Below are 21452 nucleotides of genomic sequence, written 5' to 3'. Positions count from 1 at the left end.
CTCTACCATACTCCTGCCCCAGCCCGGCCTGGAAGCCCAGTGACCTCACAAACCTCTGTGGCCTCCTGACCAGTCAGCATGGCTACCACCCTCCCCCACCCCAATAGTCAGGCCAGGCAGGAGCCGTTTAGCTTAACCGGTCCAGGCTGAAACAAGATGCCAGCTTTCTGTACAGGCTCCTCTGCACCCCTCGGGGGATAGGGGCTCATGTGCAACCCCCTCCCTCTGTCCCAAGGCCAGGATCTTCATTCCCAGTTACCCTTTGAAGGCTCTGTATCATCTGAGGATCCAGTTTTGTGCAGTGTCAGGGTCTGCCCCTCATGCAAGCTGCAACCACAGTTCCTGTTCCAAGTCATGGGGTGAGGGGCAGCTCTGTCCCTCTGTGTCAAGATGATGCAGCATGTCATGGTCACAGGGTGTCGCGATCTCCAGATTAATCGATCCTTAACCCTGTGTAGGGCAAATTGTCTTTCCCTCTTCCAAGTACATACTATCAGCACACTTTTCAAAGAGCCACTTTGAATTTCTCTAATTTAGGACTACAAAGCCCACCTTTCTATTCACTGCTGAGTATCACAGGGTCTGGGGTTTCCTACCTGAGTGTCTCCAGGTCTCCTCTCTGGGACCTACATGCAGGAAGATGTGTCTCCTATACCTGAGGGTCAGGAATTCTCACCACAATCACCTGAATATCCTGAGGTTTCAATTTTCTGATTGTCAGGAGACGGCATCTCACCGACGGGAGGATGACAAATGCTCACCTCACATACCTGCATGTTAAGAAGTTTCACCTTCCCGTAGGAGTGTGAGGAGGTCACACCTCCACCTGCATGAAGGGCAGTGTGCCCTCCTCTCCCTGAGTGTAAGTTCTCCACCAGACCATCTGAGCATCAACAGGTTGTCCCTCGCCTACCTGTGTGTCAGGACACCTCATAGCTTCTTCCTGAGTGTTATGAGTTTTCAGATTGTCAAATGAGCTTTATTCTCCTACTAACTTCGCTAACTGAATGTCACACTTTCTCAGCTCACATAACTTTCAGGAGGTCACATGCCCTTCAACTGAATATCCAGTAGGTCTTATATATCTTTACCTGAGTATCAGGAGCCATCATCTCCTAACGCTAAACCTAACCCCTACCCCTAACCCTAGCCCTAACCCTAACCCTCACCCCTCACCCTCACCCTCACCATAAACCCTAACCCTAAACCTAAAACTCACCCTCACCCTCAACCTAACCCTAACCCTCACCCTAACCCAGGGCTAGTCAGCAGAGAATCTGGAAGGCCAGCCCTCCAGAGCCCCTGCTAGACCAGCCAGAGACTCCTTGAGCCCAGAGCGAGCCCTCCCCTGCCTGCCCAGCCACGCACCTGCCCCTGAGCTTCATGATGGCCTGTTCTTGACCGTGAAGGTGAGCTGGCCGACTAGGAGGGGAGTCCAGCTGGTGGGACAGGCTGTAGCTACAGGACAGAGTGACACGTCTGAGCTAGCAGGAGCCACACTCTGGTCTCCCTCCCGGAGACTGACTGGGAGCTGGAATCTGGGTGCCCTAGGGGCCGGCACACAACAGGGTCGGCACTGACCAGGGAGCCATGGTCCCCAGGGAGAGTCCACTCTGCCCTCTCCCCGCTCCTGCCTGGCCTCACCTCTCTTCACTTTGGGGCTGCAGGACCCGGAACCAGGCCCCATAGGGATGGCTCGGTTCCAGCTTGAAATGATTTTGCAGCCCCTGGAGCAGCTGGATTTCCTGGGGCCGGAGGGAGGACTGGCTGTGGACCAGGACTGGGCTGGGGAGGATGCAGGGCCTTCTGGAGAGTGAAGGATGGGGCAGGGGCCGAGTCCTGGGGCCACGGCTCATGTCTACAAAGGGCTGAAATCCCTGAATGCCCATGGGGTCCCTCATTACACTAACGACCCCCTTCACACTCGGGCATCCTGCTGGTGGGCCCCTCCTCCCCGGCCTCCTTCCCGACCCTCTGACTCCAGCCAGGGCTGCAGCCAGGGACAGGCTGGACCTCTGCCCTGGGTCCTGCCAGGAAGACAAGGCAAAAGGAGGAGAGGAGAAGGGGAAGGGGCAGACTGATCTTCTCCCTGTCCTGAGTCGGCCTCCACTGATGCCTCCAGGTTCACTGGCCCAGTCCTGCACTTAGCTGGACCCTGAGAGGGAGTCTGCATTCCAGGGCAGCTGGGTGGGGGATATTCAATGACCTGTGTGTCCCCAGATGTCCTACCCACCTGGCCTTGCACCCTAAGGCCTGCCGCCCAGGGTGGGTGTGATTGCGGGGCCCAGTGGACTTTGGGGCCATAGAGCAGTTGGCTGTGGTGAGGGAATGTGGGGGACCGGTCAGGTGCAGAGCCATGGGGCTCATGTACATCCGCTGCAGGGCTGGTTCACTGTAGAGGTGCTGTGTGCAGGTCTCCTTTGCCTACCTGGCCATGACACACCTGGCTGGCCCTCTCGCTGGGGAGGCCTGTGTGCCTGGTGCACCTGTCCCCCACCTACCCATGGAGGAGCGGCCACATTCAAGCGTTTCCATGTCCAACCCTCAGCGACAGTTGGGAACCTGGGTCAAGAGAGGCAGGGACTGGCCCAGGACAACTGAGGGTTGCAGAGCCCAAGGAGCAGGGCTGCTCTCCAGTCCTAGGCCAGACCCAACCCTCCCATGAGGTTCGCTTTGGGGGTGAGAGCCCCTCAGATCCTCGGGGAGAACTACCCACTATGTCCCATGTGGGGACATGACCTTGGCATCCCCAGGCATGTAGAGGCATGCGCACCTGCAAACCCACCCACACGCACCACTCTGACTGCCCAGCTGGGGGTCAGAAGGGGAGGGCACCCTGGGAACGAGGTGGGGACAAGGGGGAAAGAAGAAAGAGGTTGGAGACGGCTGGGCCATGGGGCAGGGCATCAGGACTCCTGGCAAGGACCCAGATCCAGAGCATGGGGAGGGGAGACAGGCCAGGCTGATGGTCAGGGTTCCCCAAGGGACCCAGGGGGTTGCCAGGGCACTGGGAGAAGACAGGGTCTGGGTTCTGTTGTCCACCACCACCCTGGGCACTTGGGAGTAGGAAGAGATACCCTCCCCCAAGTCCGGAGGGCTATAGCACAAAAGGCCTCAGCTTACTCTGCTGTCACTTGGGCTGCAGAGATGCAGTGTCCCAAGGGTCCCACAGGCTTGTCGAAGAGCCTGTTGGCCTTGGATCTCCATCCCCGACCCCCTGTGATCCCAGTCTGGGGAAAATGTTTTCTACCCCCTCGAGGTCCTTCTCAGCAGAGGACAGACTCGGGGCTTGGGGGCCTTAGGACCTGGCTACGCAGAAGGTGGAAGAGCACAGGGCCACCAGTCTGAAGACCAAGGTCAGGGCCCTACTTGTTTCAGCCTCAGGGTCCCCATGTGGAAGAGAATCCAGAATCACTTCTCCGGTCAGGTTGAGGAGGCCTTAGGAAGGAATGGGGCACCAGGACCGGAGAGGGAAACGGGGACAAGGGAGGCTTCTGCGGTTTCTCACATCGCCCATGGAACCCACGGGTCTGCTCCTGTGAGAGACACAGACACAGAGACAGAGAAGGGGACAGAGAATGAACCCAGGACAGAGGGAACCAGGAGAAGTCATAGACTTTCCTCCACCAGCTTGGAAATGACATCCCGGCATTTTGTGCCATTCCATTCCTGAGAGCGCCGTCACACAGGCCATCCACCCTGGACGGGAGGGGATTCCACAGGGCTGTGTGACCAGGATTCAGGGGTGCCAGGAGCCACTGTGGGGACTGCCCAGCACACGGGCACAGACGAGGCCCTGGGACCTGAGCCTAACCATAATGGGAGCCCCTGGAAGTCTGCTTCACCAGGGGACAAGGTCAGAATCAGTACATTACTACCTTCACACGGGGGCTGGGACATAGGCAGGAGGGGGGTGGCTTTGCCTGGACCCCAGAGCAGAGCCAAGCCCCTCTGAGCTGTGTTCCATGCCAAGCCCAGCTCCTGGATCATCCTTGCATTTCCACATGTGCACCAGCCTCCTGTGGTAGTAGGTATGGAACATGTGTAGAGGTCCTACCCCTGATGGCGAACCTAGAAGTAGAAGCCAGAATACCCCGATGTGCAGATGGGGAGCCTGGGGAGGCCCTGAGAGGCACAGGGTCTGTCCAGGGTCATAACCGTGGGCACACGCAGGAGCCAGGTCTGAATCCAGGTCTGTGCCCTCACAGCTGGGACACTGGCTGCACCCAGACTTCCCGGGGGCTGTGGGTGGGCTGTGTGGGTGTCACTGTATGGATGGGGCATGGGGGGAGGGTGAGCATTGAGCAGCGGGGGAGGGGGTTCCTCGGGGGGGCTCCTGTGTGAGGAAGAATTTGGGTAAGGGGACCCCAGGCAGTGGTGACCTCACTTCCCTGACAACAGAGCCCAACAGAATTTGGAACCCCAGTAACCAGGCACCCACATTCCACAGACAGCCCCCTGCCCAGCTCATTTCGTTGGAGATCCTCAAACCAAGATGTTCACATGCTGCTTTCTGAGGTCCGGAGGCTGTAGGCAGAAGAAATCGCGCCCTGCAGACGCTGTCCTCCGCTGGGGATTTCATGTCAGGGCTCCCCACCACCTCTGGCCATTTGGCCGGAAGGACAGAGGTGACACCAGGAGGCCCAAGGCCAGCCACGCAGCCCCACTCGCTCTGATGACCTGTGTAGCCCCAGGTGCCCTCCGTGTGTGTGTGTGTGCGTACGTGTGTCTGTGTGTGAGTGTGTGTGCACGTATGTGGATGGGGGTGTGTGCCTGTGCGTGTTTGTGTGTCTGTGTGTGAGTGTGTGCGCCTGTGTGTGAGTTTGTGTGTAAAGGGGGGTCATGGGTGTGGGGCCACCCCGAGCAGGAGCAGGCTGATGAGGGGTCAGATACCCAGTGGGCAGGTCATGTTCAAGGTCAAGGCTGGCTGTGTGGGATGGGGTGTGTGGGCGCTGACCCTTCTGCCCGAGGTTTATCCCGATAGCCCTGCAGGGATGGGTCACTGCATCCCGGGTTCAGGGCTGTGCACGCACAGGTGTGTGTTTGATCTGGGAGCAGCAGGGGACTGGGCAGGAGGACAGTGCAGATGGCCGGGCAGGGCTGTGATGCCTCGGGGCCGGCTACCGGTCCCTGTCTTTGCAGAAGGCCACGGAGGCCATGGAGAGGCAGCTGGCAGACATGCCCTCCTCCCTGACAGAGGGGTTGACCCCACGGGCATCCCAAGAATGGTGCTGGGGAATTGCCAGGCAAGACCTCCGACACCACATGGACCTCTGTCCCAAGGGGTTGTTCACCGGACAGTGGTCCAGGAGCAGGAGCCCACAGAGGCCGAGGCCGAGGGTGAGAAGGCCGGGGCTGGGTGTTTGTGGTGTGTGGGGACGGGTTGGTGCTGGCCCCACAGGGAGGAGCCCCCAGAGGCTGGTGTGGGGCCAGGAGCAACGACTGGGCACAGAGCACACAGCGGGTGGACTGCAGTTGGGGAGACGTCCCCGTGACGGTTCCTTCACGGCTGTGGCTTCTCTGGGAGGCCCTGGGCTGGGCTCTGTCTCTGCAAAGGCCCATGGAGAGTAAGCACGGGGGTGAGCTTTTCTCCTCTCACAGCTGCTCCACCACCTGAGGAGCTAGAGCCGGATCTGGAGGGAGGGCTAGTGCCTGCAGTGACTTTAGGAGGAGACCAGGAGCCGGCAGGTGACCCGGCACCTGCCCACGGAGAGCCTGGAGCTGTCCAGGAAGAACTGGCACCTGCTCCTGCACCAGCCCCTGCCCCGCCCCTGCTACAGTTCCTGCCACTCCCCCTTCCCCCACCCCAGCCCCTGCCCCTGCCTCGGACCCAGATCCTGCCCCCGCTCCTGTCCCTATCCTAACCCCTGCCCCTACCCCTGCTCCTGCAGGGCTCACACGGCCACATCCAGAGCCCACAGCCCTGCAGGGGGAGCTCCTTGTACAATTACCCTTATTTCCATCGCTGGAACCCGAGACCCCGCCCGATTGTCTCATCCCCTCTCCCTATGTTCTTTCTCTCTGGTACATATTAACTGTTATTTTATCCTTCCATGTCCTATGTGCTGTGTATTATTTGTTTTAAATAAAATTACTTGTTTTCAATTGAACACGTCATGAGCATTAAGTACATGCCCAACACTGTGCCACCACACCCCCGAACATTGCCGCAGAATATCTCCTTCCCCAAAGGAGTCCCCGAACCAGAAGCCCTCCTTGCCCTTTTCTCCTGCAGCCCAGACCCCGGTGACCCCTAAGCTGCTTTCTCTCTCTGTTCCTTTACCTATTCCTGATGTTTCTGTAAGTGGAATCACACAATAGGGGCCTTTGTGTCTGCCCCCCTATTTTCAAAGGGGACTCGTTTTCTTCTGTGTTTATTTGTCATAAAATTTCCCCCATTTGATATTGACATCCCCAATGGATTACATATCAGATGTAATCATAGATTACATAGATTACAATTCCTAAAGGGAATGGTGGGCACAATCTCAGGGCCGAGACCCCTGGTCCTGCTGGGACACCACAGCCTGAACCCAGACAGGACAGAGCTGGTTCCTCCTGAGACCCACACAGAAACCAGGGAAATGCAGAAAGCTGGAAGACACACCACAAAGGGCAAAAGCATTGCTCACAACCCAAGGCCAGAGAAAGGGTTCACCTGACTTTGGTCCAACCACGCTCCCAGTCACTGGGTTCCACAGGGACGGAGACCAAACACATGCAAGTCCAAGGCGGAAGGATAGGCACGCAGGGAATATGTGTCAGAGATGCGGGAGCTCCTGGGGAAGGACTCCGGCAAAGGAAACCCTATGGAGGCAGCGCTGGTCACCCTCAGACTGGCAGGTGTCTGGTCTGGGGACCAGCAGCCCTGGGGAGAATGGGAGGAAGTAGAGGTCCCCCAGAGAGAACGGTGACAGGCACCCCTGTCTGGGAGAACAGTGAGCAGCACCCATCCCAGGCCACAGGGGCACCCATCCTCAGCCTCGGACTCAGCCCCGGAAACTCTGGCTCGGTTTTTCACACACGTATTGTCAGGAGTGTTCATCACAGCGGTGCTGGAGAGAGCAGGGAATGGAACAGCACTAATGCCCAAGGAGATGGATGGGATCCACGGTCCCAGTTCTCATGATAGAATGCCCTGCAGCTAGAGTCCCGGTGTCATCCGGGGCACAGGATCTGGGAAGCCCCTCCTGAGACCCACCCCTCCTGCCACCCTGCCCCTGGGAACATTGAGAATTGTTTAAGGAGGAGGGGGAGAGGATCCAGGATGACAGCGGGTCCAAGGAGAAGGAAGGTCAGCACTGGGAGTACAGATGGACGTGCCCTGAGCCACCATCCAGGGCCCAGGCTGTGATGCCCTCGGACCTCACCCCAAATAAGGACTCCTGATTTATGGACCTGGTTTTACTCCCTCCCTCATTCCTTCTCTCCCTCATTCATTCCCCACCTGCAGCCCCCCCTCCTCCCTCCCTTCCTCCCTCCCTCCCCCTCCCTCCATCCCTCCTTCCCTCCCTCCTTCCTCCCTCATTCAGCAGAGGATCTGGGGTCCCTGCTGTGTACTGAGCACTGGGGCTTCATCAGTGAGCACCCCCCAAACCACATGGTCACGTCCCCTGTGGGAGGTGACGGGGGCAGTCCTCAGGGCTAGCAGTGGTGATGAGCACCAGGAATCGGCTCCTGAAAACACAGGCCAGTTGCACAAAGAAAAGAATGGAAGACCCAAACTTAGAACTTCCTCTAGAAAAGTCTAGTCCTGAAAAGTAATGAAAAGTAAGTATATCTTAGACTTCATGCAATGTGAGTTCCACTGGCAGGTACCTACTGATTCCTAGAACCAACAAAGACTAAATCATCCAGTGTCGACTGCGGTGTTGTGACCCAACATTTCGGACCAAATGCCAGCATTTCAGCCAACATCTCCAAGGCCTCTGAGTTTTCCCAAGGGTCTCTGCAATTCTCTGATCCTTCCAACAAACTCCTTGGGAAGCTCTGTCCTGTCGTCTTCTTGTCTCCTGCTTCTTCTGGGACCCTTCCATGGCCTCCCCGACAGGGTCACCCCCTCCAGGATTCCCTGTGCCCTCTGGCCTGACACCCACATCCTATGCTGGGTCCTGTGAGCCTGGTGCTTTTTGCAAGGACTGTGTGCTCCCTCTTGGGTCACTTGCCATCTCCCTTGTAGTGGCCTGCCTCTTCCTGCGCTGGGTCTCCTCTGAGCAGTCTGTGAGGATGGACTGTGCCCATGTCATGGGCATGGAAGCAAGATTCCAGAAGGTCCAGAAACCTGCTCCCAGTCCCAGCGTGTAGAGCCTGGGTCAAGGATGGTCCACGAGCAGAAGAAGACTTGGGCCCAGGGAGACTGAGGGAGGATGTGGCACAGTGAGCCTGCAGGAGGAGAGTGAGCACTGTGGCGACATGGCATAAAGGCCTGCTGGGAAACAATGTCACACTGGCTCTGGCCACCGGGCTGGGGGTTGTCAGGGTATCCACCCACCGAGGCTGTAGGCTGACAGTGACTGGCAGGAGAGGAGGTGCACCTGATGCAGGAGAGAACCCTCAGGCAGAGAGGAGGGGGCAGGTGCCCCCCCAGCAGCTGGAGGAACTCAGGGTATCCACCCTCCCAGGCTGCAGGATGGCAGTGGCTCGCAGGGAAAGAGGCACCTGGTACAGGAGAGAGCCCTCAGGCAGAGAGGAGGGGCAGGCTCTCCCCCAGCAGCAGGTGCACTGGGGCAGGCTGAGGGCTCATCCGTGGACAGCCGTGCCTGCAACTGGGGTCTCCAAACAGACCCCCTCCTCAGGCTCAGCACAAGCTTGTCTGGATGGTCTTTGTCTCCCAAATACAAAGTCTGGCCCAGGACCCTCCTCAAGCCCCAACTCCCAATCCTTTGTGCTCAGCTCAAGTGACAAGAAATGCCCAATAGTTTAGGTGGTGTTGGGTGCACAGGGACATTTGCTTTTCTGGCCCATGCTGTAACATTGCTGGCATTTTAAAGATCTCAGGGCTTTGATTCGAAAACAGTAGGATGCCGGGGACCCCAGTCGGCTTTCTGGAAACCTGCCTCTGGGCCTTGCAGCCCTCCCATCCCACCAGTTCTGCTCAGAATCCCTCCAGGTCACAGACCCACAGTCTTGGCTCCTCAGATGGCCCGGACGAAGCACCTTCAAAACGCGATCCCGGTGGGGCAGCAGGACACACTGTGGATTCCAGCAAATACACCTCCCAGAAACTGAGGGTGCTGCTGGACGAGCTGTCTGAAAACAGCCATGTCAGGTTTCCAGGAAGATACCAGAGGCACAGGAGTAACTGAGGAGCATCTGAAGGTCAGGTAGGGGCCGTCAGAGCTTCCAGACCCTTCTTCCCTAAAGCTCCTCATTCCTCAGCCTTTCTTCCTCTGATTCTGCCTGGTTTCTATTTGCCCCAACTGTTATCCATTGCCTTAGGCAGCAGAGACTCACGTATGCCTTTAAATCTTTTGGACATTGAATGTCCTCCAGTAGCCACTTCACTACTGGGAGAGTTGGTAGCAAGCAAGAAGTCCCAGAGGACTCCAAGGGTCTGGACTTGGTGTTTCCCTCTCCTGAGATGGGGACACCTGTGGGAGTTGCAGCTGGTCAGTTGGGGGAGGGCAGCAGGAACCTGACATAGACAGATGGGGTATAGGTGAGGACCGGGGCCCCCGGGTTATGTGCCTGGCATCTGGACTGAACAGGTCTTCAGAGCTGCAGACTGGCTGGGATCATCTTCAGGCTGAGGAGGAAAGTGAGGGGAGCAGAGGGGACTGAGGAAGTTCGGCTCAGACAGGAGAGGGCTGAGCCACAATTTTTGGGGGAAAGTGGGTCAGGTTCAGGCTCAGAGAGACAGACCTTGAGGCCATTATGCTACGTGAAATAAGCCAGTCCCTAAAGGACCGACACCGGAGGACCCCACTTGGGAGGGATGGAGAGCACTCCCATTCACAGAGGTGGAAGGAGCTGCTGGGTGCTGGGGCTGGGGAAGGAGAATGGGGTTTAGGCTTTCGTGGGTAGAGGTTCAGTTTGGGATGATGAAAACATTGTGGCGATGGACAGAGGTAGCCAGTGCAGAACAGGGAATATACTTATTGCCACTGAAACATGCTTCATGGTATCAGCTGTATGTCCATTATACCACAATACAAAAGGAGTCAGGAAGTCGAGGCCATCGCGAGTCCCTGGAGGGCCCAGGAGCAGGGAGCCTGTATCTTAGTTCTCGCTCTCATGCTCTGCCCCTTGTTGGGTGACTGAGCTCAGTAAGTGCTTGCTAAGACACAGTGCAGGCAGCTGGTCCAGAGAAAGTGCACAAGTGCAAACCCACTGGTGGGCACTGAGGAATCCCAAGGGGACGCACATCCAGACGGAGCGAGTGCCCACATTTCACAAACACCAGCACAGAAATAGCCATTTAAACCAAGGCGGGAACCTTATATTGCCCAGGGGACTCCACGCTCTTGGAAGCCGTGCTAGTGGCCACGGCCAAGGACTCTGGTGGCGAGGGCACTGGGGGGTCTGAGAGGTGGCTCGGCGCACCCTGACCCTGAAGCCCCATGGCCACGGTGAGGTGTAAGGACTGGGAGGGAAGACCCGGCCAGCACCTGTTCTGGTCCATGGCTGCTACAGGACTGCTCCCAGCCCCAACAGGAGATTTCTGTTTAGAACCACGGAGAAAACCTTTTCCCTCAATTGTTCTTTTTAAGATGGTTGCTCAGCATTGACACAGAAAAACATCTGATATAAAACTGGAGCCGTTCACAGCTGTAAAGGACACAGAAATGATCAAAATGTAGTGACCACAAAGAGAGGAACTTATGCCCCCAAGCAGGCCTCCTGTGCGCAGGAGTGGTTGGGGCGCTGGCGTGCCCGTGCAAGCAGTGCTGGGTTCCACTGTTTCCCTCAAGGGGACAGAAGTAGGAATCTGCTCTGATGGCTCCGCTCAAGGCAGCACCTCCTGATGGAGACGGGGGCAGCCCCTCATGAGTTCCGGGTATCTTAGTGATTCTTGGGCATGGCCCAAATCTCAGCTTCTTCATGACCCAGGGAATGATGGGGGGCCAGCCCAGCAGGCTCGGGTCCCGCAGGTCCTCTGGGGCCAGCCCAGCAGCCATGGGTCCTGCATGGTCTCTGGGGGCAGCCCCTCATGAGTTCTGTTTGTCCTGGTGATTCTTGGGCTTGGCCTGAATCTCAGCTTCTTCATGACAGGGGCCAGCCTATCAGCCGCAGGTCCCACAGGTCCTTCAGGGGACAGCCCAATACCGCAGGTCCCACAGCTCCTCTGGGGACAGCTCCTCATGAGTTCTGGGTGTCCTGGTGATTCTTGGGCACAGCCATGGATCTCAGCTTCTTCATGACCCGGGGAATGATGGGGCGGCCAGCCCAACAGCCGTGGGTCTCACAGGTCCTCCAGGGACAGCACCTTGGTGGGCCTGTGGCCTGGCAGGTACCTCTTGAGGTGGCACTTATCGGACCACACGGCCTCAATGCCATTGGGCCAGTTGACCCCCATCACCTGGTGACAGGCTGAGGTCAGTCGGGGAACCTCCACCACCAAATCCCAAAAAAGGCCCCCATGTAGTAAAAGTTGCCCTGGTCCCTGGGGATGTGGCTCTGGGACTGTGTCCAGCGCTCGTAGCTCAAGTCCTCATGGGCTGCCCAGTAGAAAACGGGGTGTGGGGTGCCAAAGAGGGGGGATAGGATCTCCATGCCCACATGGTCCCAGAACTTCATTCCCGCATCCACGTCCACGCACACCTGGTCTTCCACGTCACAGAAGAAGCGCTGCTCGTGGAAGCGGCTGATCATTGCTCTGTGCTGCATGGACACATCCTGCCAGAGCAGGATGCCGTGTACCTCGAGGACCACTACTCTCCGGCCCTCCCAGAGTGGCCCACGGGGCACAGCAACCAGCTGGTCGGTGAAGACGTAGTAAGTGACCCTGTGTCCACCATGAGGAACACCACCCTTCGGCCTACCTGGAGGGGCACACGGGGCCCGGCAGCCGGCTGATTGGTGAAAACCTAGTAGTTGACCCCGTGCCCTACCATGAGGTCCTTCTCTGGTGTCTGCAGGAACAGCTCCAGGAAGACCACGTATCCACAGGGGCAGTGGACAGGGCAGGAAGAGGGTCACTGCAAGAGGCTGGCAGCAGGACACCAGAGTTGGGGGCCATGGACATGTGCACCTTCTTCAAGGGGGTGGGCCCTGGGCTGCTTTAAGCAACAGCCAACTCCTGACCTTCCTGATAGAATCTGCCAGCAGTACCTCCCTAATATCTGTTCCCCGAGATGGGGGTCATCAACAGCCTGTCTTCCAAAGGGGAGCCTGAGGCTTTGGAGGCTGGAAACCCATGCAGCCCCACAGTCAGCATGCTGGAGCCAGGAACACTCCGCCTGTGCTGAGCTCCTGGGCAAACCCTGCAGGTGCCCTCCACTGGCCACCCCCCTGCAAATCCCATCCCCACCTTCCAGGAAGGAAACACCTTTGGGCACAGCCCTCATTTCTATGTCTTACAGAGCAGCTAGGATCAGCAGGGCCGGACACCAGTCCCACTTTGCTTTGAGTGGGCTGCCGCTGGCCCCCGCAGACATGTCTCCACTTCCTGTAGGGTCCTCCCTGGAAGGCTACTGGGCATCCTGCTGACAAGGTGCTCAGTAAGCCACTGGTATTCCTAGGAGGGGTCACCCTCAAACTCTGCCACATCAGGAATCAGGTCCAGCCCGTGGACAGGGAAGGCAAAAGACGACACCAGGAAGAAGAAGGGGCTTGCTTTGGTCCCAGGCTTGAATCCAAGGGTGTAAGTTTCCAGGTCCAGTCTACATCTCCCCGGCCCCAAAAGGTTGGAAGTCTTGTCCAACCACGTTCCATGGCTGGTCACCCTTTAAGGGTACTACCTGCTCCCCCCTGTGAGGACAGCAGGTCCCCCATTATAGGCAAGCGTTGTGAGCCCCTCTGAGACTGATGTTTTTGCATAGGCGCTAAGGCTACTTCCCTGTGCATGCCCCACACCCAGCAGGTTAGTAAATCACTCACACAGGGAAGGCGGGCACTACATTTAAATAGGGGATAAGCACACTCAACCAGCAGACATGAGTCAGGTCACCAGAGGGCAAGCCCAGACCCAGCCAATGGGGGAACAAGCCAGATATGAAGCAGGGGGATAGAAGAGGGATCCCGGCAGAGGGCAGAGCAAAAGCAAAGGCTTGTAGTCAGGCCCAGGGCACATGTGGGACGACCACACACTTGGGTGGCCCACAGAAGGGTGGCTGTGGTGGAAGAGGTGAGGCTGGAGAGGATGGGCAGGAGGGGAGCAGACCACAGAAAGGCCCAAAGGTTATGTTCCGAAAATATCACTCTAGTTACAGAGGAGAATGGGTTCTGTGCAGCAGAGGAGAGGGAGAACCTAACCCTAAACCTAATCCCTAACTCCTAACCCTAACCACTATTACCAACCCCACAAAATCAGCAAAATACATTCCTGTACCTTTCTTAAAAGAGATGTAAGAAGCTAGATCAGAAGAATTGCAAAACCAAGAGCTCATAGACTGTGCACCCTAAGCAAGTGGCTCTGCACAAACACCTCAAAGGTTATTCAATAGAGTGAAACAAGCAATGTTATACAGCACAATGAATTTTTAATAAATCATGTGGTCATATTAATTGATGCAGAAAATGTTCTAACCAAAGTCCAAAGTCTGTTGCTGATATAAATACTCACGAAAGCAGGAGTAAGGAGTAATTTTCTCATTAAATCTCTAGCAAACACCATGCTTAAGTCTGAAGATGGACAGCTCTACTCTGAAATCAGGAACAAGGACAGGTTGTTGGTTTTCACCTGTTGCTCAATGTTGTACTGAAAATTCTACCCAGAAGGATAAGCCAAGAAAGAAGGCATCCACATGTGAAAGGAAACACTAGAACTCTGTCTAATCAGAGACCAGGGATAACATCATCTTGCATAGAGCTTCCTAAATAATCAACAAAAATGATTACAGCCAGTTACCTAATTCAGCACAGTTACAGGACAAAATATCAATACACAAAAATCTCTCTTATTTTATACACTAGCAATGAATCATCCAAAAAGGAATTTAAGAAAACAATTCCATTTTAGGGAACATCAACATTAACAAATTTTTAGGTATAGAAGTAATCAAGGTGCACATCTTGTACACTGAATGTTACAAAAATTGCTGAAAGAAAGTAAGGGAAACCTAAATAATTCTGAAGACACCCCATGGTGAGGAAAAAACATGCTATTGATAAGATGGCAGTAGAACACAAGGCGATGTGGAAATTCAATGTGTTCCCAACAAAATTCACAAAGGCCTTTGGGAAGAAATGCACAAGCTAATCCTAACAGTCATATGGAATTTCAAGGGACCACAAGTTAGCCAGAACAATCTTGAAAAAGATAATCAAAGGTGAAAGGTCATACTTCCAAAGTTCAAATCTAATAAAAAAGCAATAGTCAAGAAAACGTTGTGATACTGTTGTAAAGGTATGCATTCACCCTGAAGCAAATAATACATTATATGTTAATTAATTGAATTAAATGTTTTAAATAAATAAATAAAATAACAATTTTTATTGTTCTGCATACCTTTTAAAAAGGTATGCATACAGATCAGTGGGATTTAAGTGAGACCAGAAATAAACCCCTTCTTCTATGGTCCACTGAATTTTGACAAGGGTGGACAACATTACATTGGGGGACAATTGGTTATCCATGTGCAGAGGAATGACACTGGACCCTTACGTCATTCCACATAGAAACGTTAGCTCAAAATAAGTAAAGGCTTAAATGTAAGAGGTAAAATTATAAACTCTAGAAGAAATAAATGGGGATAAATCTTCATAACCTTGGATTTAGCAATGCTTTTAGCTCTGACACCAAAGCATAAGAAAAGAAAGAAAAAATAGATAAAATAATATCCTCAAAATTAAAAATCTCTTCAGCACGCCCGGCTGGCTCAGTCAGTTAACCATCTAACTTAATTTTGGCTCAGATCATGATCTCAAGGTCATGATATCAAGCCCCATGTCAGAGTAGGGCCTGCTTGAAAGTCTCTCTCCCTCTCCCTCTGCCCCCGACCGCTCGCACACTCTCTCTCCCTCACTATTAAAACAAATGTTGGAAAAAATTACAAATCTTGGTACATCAGAAGTGACTATCCTGAAAGTGAAAAGACAGCCCCCAGAAGGAAATATCTGTACATTATGTATCTAGTAAGCGTCTGTTGTCCAGAATATGTAAAGAGCTTTTACAACTCCTCAACAAAAAGACAACCTAATTTTAAAATAGACAAAGGACTTGGATGACCCTTCTCCAGAGAAATCACGGGGAGTTGGGTGTTTAATGCATAGAGAGTCTCCCTCGGGGAGAATGAACATGTTCTGGAGAATGAGGTACAACCGTGGGAACTCAGCTAAGGCCAGAGCATTGTGTACCTGAAATGTTTTAGGTGGTAAAGGTTATTTATGTTTAGTCACGGTGGAAAAGTGGACGAAGGACTGATGCATGTCACCACGTGGATGGACACTGAAAACAGCCCAAGTGACAGAAGCCAGAGAGAAAATACCACTCAGATTAGCGCCGTCTGTAAATGGCTCAAAATCCATCCTTAAATCCTTAAACCCATCAGGGTTGTGAAAATAAGGGAAAGTCTCGGAGCAGTTCCAGAAAAAGAAAACTGGATCTGAATGGAAAAGGCCATTTCGGATGTGGGGCAGGTGGTGGCAGTGGAAGTGGGCCTGTGGTCTGGGTTATAATGTGGAGAGTGTAATGGTTTCCTCATTTACGGGTATGTGGTGGTTCCGCGGGACAGTGTCCCTGTGTGGGGTAACACGCCCTGAAGCACCCCGTGTGAAGTGGTAAATGTGGTAAGGAGACGACAGCTGGGGTCAGAGTGTGGAGATAAAGCGTATTTGCGCTGCGGTGACAGGTTGACCGCGCTTTGAAATCACCGCAGAGTCCACGACTCTTCAAACCGCCACGGCGGCACCAGGTCACGGAAGCAGAGACGACACCAGACTGTGACGGAGGCCGCGCCCTCCCAGACCCGGTTCCCCCACCGCGGAGAGCCCACCGGCCCTTGAAGGAGGCCACGTGGTAGCGAGAGACTCGCGGGAGGATTCAATCAGCAGCCCCCGTGTCTCGGGTGCAGCAGAAGCAGTGGGATCTGGAATTCCCATTTTCCACAACCCTCCCCCAAAACCTGGTTAGAACTGTGAAAATGCAAGACGGGCACCTCAGGAACGTGGACTGGGGACGCCAGCGGGGAGGCCGGAGCGGGGAGCCCGCCGCTCAGGGTCAGGGACGGGAACGGCCGTCAGTCACAGGCCCGGGGTCGGAAGCCTCCACAGCAGACACCCGTCAGTCACAGGCCCCGGAGCGGAGGACGCAGGTGTCCGCTCCTCCAGGAACCCCACGCTCCCCGCAGCTCAGGGGGGCGAGCCGCCGTCACCGCGAAGCCGGCTTCTCTCCGGCGGACTTCCCGTCGGAACAGCGCCCCCCGCTGCCTCCTCCTTCCCCACGACACGCTGTTCCTCTCCGTCCTTTCTCGTCCGCGATGTGGCCGGAGCTGGCTTGTCCCGGACGGCAAGTCTCTGCTCCTCCCAAAGAAGCCCATTTTGCCGGTAAAACGACCGGCACTTTCAGTTTAAGGTCAACAGGACGGATAAACTCGGTAAGTTGGCCAGGAGCAAACCCGAGAGACAAAAATCCGGTGCATTTCCAGGCGCTCCTCACACACCGTCAGGACGAGACCCGCGGAGCACAGGCTCCTTCACAGCCGCATCGAGAAGAACCACACACCGAGGAGCACACGTCCCCAGGAGCCGACACACCTGCCCTCCGACCCCGTGAGACACGGACCGCGGACGTCGAGGGAGACTCGCCGGGAAGACGCCCCGCGCTCAGGGCAGAGCGCACGCTGCGGACACGTCTACTCTCCCCCCGCCGTCCGCCGAGTCCGCGCCGCCGCTACGGGCCTCCAGCGGGGTCTTCGCAGACACGGAACCCACAGCCCTGACGCGGGTGTGGACGCGGGGAGGAGCCGCGGGGCCGAGGCGGGGGAGCCGGAGCACAGCGGCGGGCGGCCGGCCCGGACCGCAGACCGCGGGAGCAGCCCAGGAACCGACTCCGGGTGCGCGTGGACACGGCCGCGGGGGCCGCCGAGCGGATCCGAGGCCGGAGAGCGGAGCCCCGACAGCCCCGCGCACGGCACCGCGGGGACCCCACGTCACCGCACACAGAGCCACGGACACCCCGCGGTCTGCGCACCCGCCCTTCCTCCGCTGCGTCCTGTGAGCTCGGGCCCCCTCCGCGGTCCCCGCTCAGACGGCTTCTCCTCACCTTGTCCTCCCGCGGCGGGGCCTGAGGAGGCCGGGCTCCTGTCCGTGTGGACACCGCCCCGTGTCCTCTAGAAGCCTCCACAGCGAGTCCTGAGGAGGCCGGGCTCCTGTCAGCGTGGACGCGACCCCACGTTCTCCAGAGCGGGGCCTGAGGAGGCCGGGCTCCTGTCAGCGTGGATACGGCCCCACATCCTCCGCAGCGGGTCCTGTCGGTGTGGACGCGGACCCACGTCCTCCTCAGCGGGTGCTGTCGGTGTGGACGCGGACCCACGTCCTCCTCAGCGGGTCCTGTCGGTGTGGACGCGGACCCACGTCCTCCAGAGCGGGGCCTGAGGAGGCCGGGCTCCTGTCCTTGCGGACGCCGCCCCGTGTTCTCTAGAAGCCTCCACAGCGAGTCCTGAGGAGGCCGGGCTCCTGTCAGCGTGGACGCGACCCCACGTCCTCCAGAGCGGGGCCTGAGGAGGCCGGGCTCCTGTCCGTGTGGACGCGACCCCACGTCCTCCACAGCGGGGCCTGAGGAGGCCGGGCTCCTGTCCTTGCGGACGCCGCCCCGTGTCCTCTAGAAGCCTCCACAGCGAGTCCTGAGGAGGCCGGGCTCCTGTCAGCGTGGACGCGCCCCACGGCCCCCAGAAACCTCCACCTCAGGTTCTGAGGAGGTCCGCCCCTGTCCCGGCGGCTGCGCAGGCCAAGCTCTGGGCTCCGGGCGGGAGCTGGGGTCGGGCGCCCTCTGCAGGCGGGGGAGGCAGTGCAGGACAAGGTGAGCTCCCCGCTCAATGGAAGCACCTGCTCGCTCCCTGGGTCCAGCTGAAGCCATTAAATTCTGAAAATTCAAGCTGAATGGAGCCCAATATCCCCCCAACTTCTCCAAAAATAGCTAAGAAACAATTAATTGGAAACAATACGGAACGACAACAGTCCCTGACCCAAACAGTGCCACTGAACATGACCCTGGCCCTGACTGAACATGATTCTGACGCAAACTTGATCTCAAGCCTGGTCCTGACCCCAGCCCAAGACCCTAACCCTAGCCCCCAACCCGAACAATGTTCACGATAATCACAAGGCAGAAACCATGCAACTGTCCATCCATGGTGAATGCATAAACAAAGTGTGGTCAAGGGTTTGGTTCTGGGTTCAGGTTCAGGTTTGGGTCAGAGTTCTAGATCAGGGTTTGGGTTTAGGATCAGGGTGAGAGTGAAGGTTTTGGGTGAGCGTGAGGGTAATGGTTGGAGTTACAGTTTAGGGCTTTAGGCTTATGATTTAGGGTTTAAGACTTAGGGCTTAGGGGATAAAGTTTAAGGTCATATTTGGGTTTGGGTTCTTGCTGGGGTTTGGGTTCAGGGCTCATGACTCAGAGTTCTGGTTCAGGGTTTGGGTTCATGGTTCAGGGCTTGGATTCAGGGCTTGGGTTCAGAGTTTGGGTGTGGGGTTCAATTTCAGGTTTGAGATTCAGGGTTCCAGTTTGGGGCTTAGGGTCATGTTAGCTTTTAGGGTTAAAGTCAAGGGTTAGAGTTCGGTTTAAGGATCACACGTGTTCTTTAGTTGTCATCATGGACACAAAATTTCTATCTGAAGTTTCTAAATCTGAACTCTATTTAGTCTGGGTGTCAGGAGCTTGTTCAGAATTTAGGGTCACAGTAACTGCCTACCAACAGCATTCTGATCCTAGAGACTCCCAGTCACCCAGAAGCTGCTTTTTTCTTGGTTCAAACATACCCTTTGCACAGAAGGGTGAGCTGGTGCCAAATCTGGGATGATTTCACAATGGCAGAGGTGTGAAACCAAATATTGTGGAAATGTTCCTGGAAAATGAAACAGGAGACAAATAATCTGTCGACTCCTGATTCTTCCACAATAACAAAGACCAAGTTCCCAATAGAGTCTGATAATGTTCCCTAAGAAGGACTATGATACTCATTACCAATACCACAAAAAAGGCCCCCTCCCCTGGTTTAAACTAAGAATCACAGGAGGATACTTCCTATTTTGTTGTCAAAAATACAATTTTATTCTTTGGATGTTCCAGTGTACAATTTGTAGAGGCATTGCCAACATTTTCCGTTCTCAAACACTCATCCACACGCGGGTAAAATGCGGCAACATTGTAATGCACTGCTCACTGGGGGACCAAGAAGAAGGAGGGCTATTGAAAATAATAAAATATATCTACTATTAAACTCAGAAAAAGCGCTCTTTACGGGCCCTTAATGAGGATCCCTATCCATAAGACCTCACATCTCATCATATGGAACCCACCCATAAAAATCATCAATAACAATAGCCTGCCGACCACTGTAGCCCCCCTGCCATTTCCCTATGGGATTGTAATACACACTCCAACCGCTAGAGACAACTTCAACAGCGGAACAGGACTTGCCCACCCCCAGGGGACCAACAGTTACAGTGACCTAAAAAAATCCCACTCCCTCGGCATCACAATTCCGGACTTCCAGCTCCATTACAAAGCTGTCATCATCAATGGTACTGGCACAAAAACAGACACATAGATCAATGGAACAGAATAGAGAGCCGAGAAATGGACCCTCAACTCTATGGTCGACTAATCTTTGACAAAGCAGGAAAGAATGTCCAATGGAAAAAAGACAGTCTCTTCAACAAACGGTGTTGGGAAAATTGGACAGCCACATGCAGAAGAATGAAACTGGACCATTTCCTTACACCACACACAAAAATAGACTCCAAATGGTTGGAAGACCTAAACGTGAGACAGGAGTCCATCAAAATCCTAAAGAGGAACACAGGCAGCAACTTCTTCGACCTCAGCCGCCGCCAGTTCTTCCTAGAAATATCGCCAAAGGCAAGGGAAGCAAGGGCAAAAATGAACTATTGGGATTTCATCAAGATAAAAAGCTTTTGCACAGCCAAAGAAACAGTCCACAAAACCAAAAGACAACCGACAGGATGGGAGAAAATATTTGCAAATGACATATCAGATAAAGGGCTAGTATCCAAAATCTATAAAGAACCTATCAAACTCAACACCCAAAGAACAAATAATCCAATCAAGAAATGGGCAGAAGACAGGAACAGACATTTATCCAAAGAAGACATCCAAATGGCCAACAGACACATGAAAAAGTGCTCAACATCGCTCAGCATCAGGGAAATCCAAATCAAAACCTCAATGAGCTACCACCTCACACCAGTCAGAATGGCTAAAATTAAGAAGTCAGGAAACGACAGATGTTGGCAGGGATGCGGAGAAAGGGGAACCCTCCTACACTGTCGGTGGGAATGCAAGCTGGTGCAACCACTCTGGGAAACAGTATGCAGGTTCCTCAAACAGTTGAAAATAGAGCTACCATATGACCCAGCAATTGCACTACTGAATATTTACCACAAAAATACAAATGTAGGGGATCCGAAGGGGTATGTGCACCCCAATGTTTATAGCAGCAATGTCCACCATAGCCAAACCGTGGAAAGAGCCAAGATGTCCATCGACAGATGAACGGATAAAGAAGATGTGATATATATACACAATGGAATATTATGCAGCCATCAAAAGGAATGCAATCTTGCCTTTTGCAACGATGTGGATGGAACTGGAGGGTGTTATGCTGAGTGAAATAAGTCAATCAGAGAAAGACATGTATCATATGACCTCACTGATATGAGGGATTCTTAATCTCAGGAAAGAAACTGAGTGTTGCTGGAGTGGTCGGGGTGTGGGAGGGAGGGGGTAGCTGGGTGATAGACATTGGGGAGGGTATGTGCTATGGTGAGTGCTGTGAATTGTGCAAGACTGTTGAATCACAGATCTGTACTTCTGAAACAAATAATGCAATGTATGTTAAGAAGAAAAGAAGAAGATAGCAGGAGGGGAAGAATGAAGGGGAGTAAATCGGAGGGGGAGATGAACCAGGAGAGACGATGGACTCTGAAAAACAAACTGAGAGTTCTAGAGGGGAGGGGGGTGGGGGGATGGGTTAGCCTGGGGTTGGGTATTAAAGAGGGCACGTTCTGCCTGGAGCACTGGGTTTTATGCACAAACAATGAATCATGGAACACTACATCAAAAACTAATGATGTAATGTATGGTGATTAAAATAACTATAAAAAATAATAAT

General features: G+C 54.6%; 1 pseudogene; it reads right to left on the bottom strand.

Moving 5' to 3' along the window:
* Positions 1–11298: 11298 nt before the first annotated feature.
* Positions 11299–12107, bottom strand: LOC148162918 (histo-blood group ABO system transferase pseudogene; annotated as a pseudogene).
* Positions 12108–21452: the final 9345 nt, after the last annotated feature.

This window comes from Eumetopias jubatus, unplaced genomic scaffold (genome assembly GCF_037043125.1).
Source record: "Eumetopias jubatus isolate StellerSeaLion01/CBP00866 unplaced genomic scaffold, mEumJub1_p1.0 scaffold_12, whole genome shotgun sequence".
Classification (NCBI taxonomy): Eukaryota; Metazoa; Chordata; class Mammalia; order Carnivora; family Otariidae; genus Eumetopias; species Eumetopias jubatus.
The sequence above is the reverse complement of the archived record's forward strand: the minus strand, read 5'-3'. Positions and strand labels throughout refer to the sequence as shown.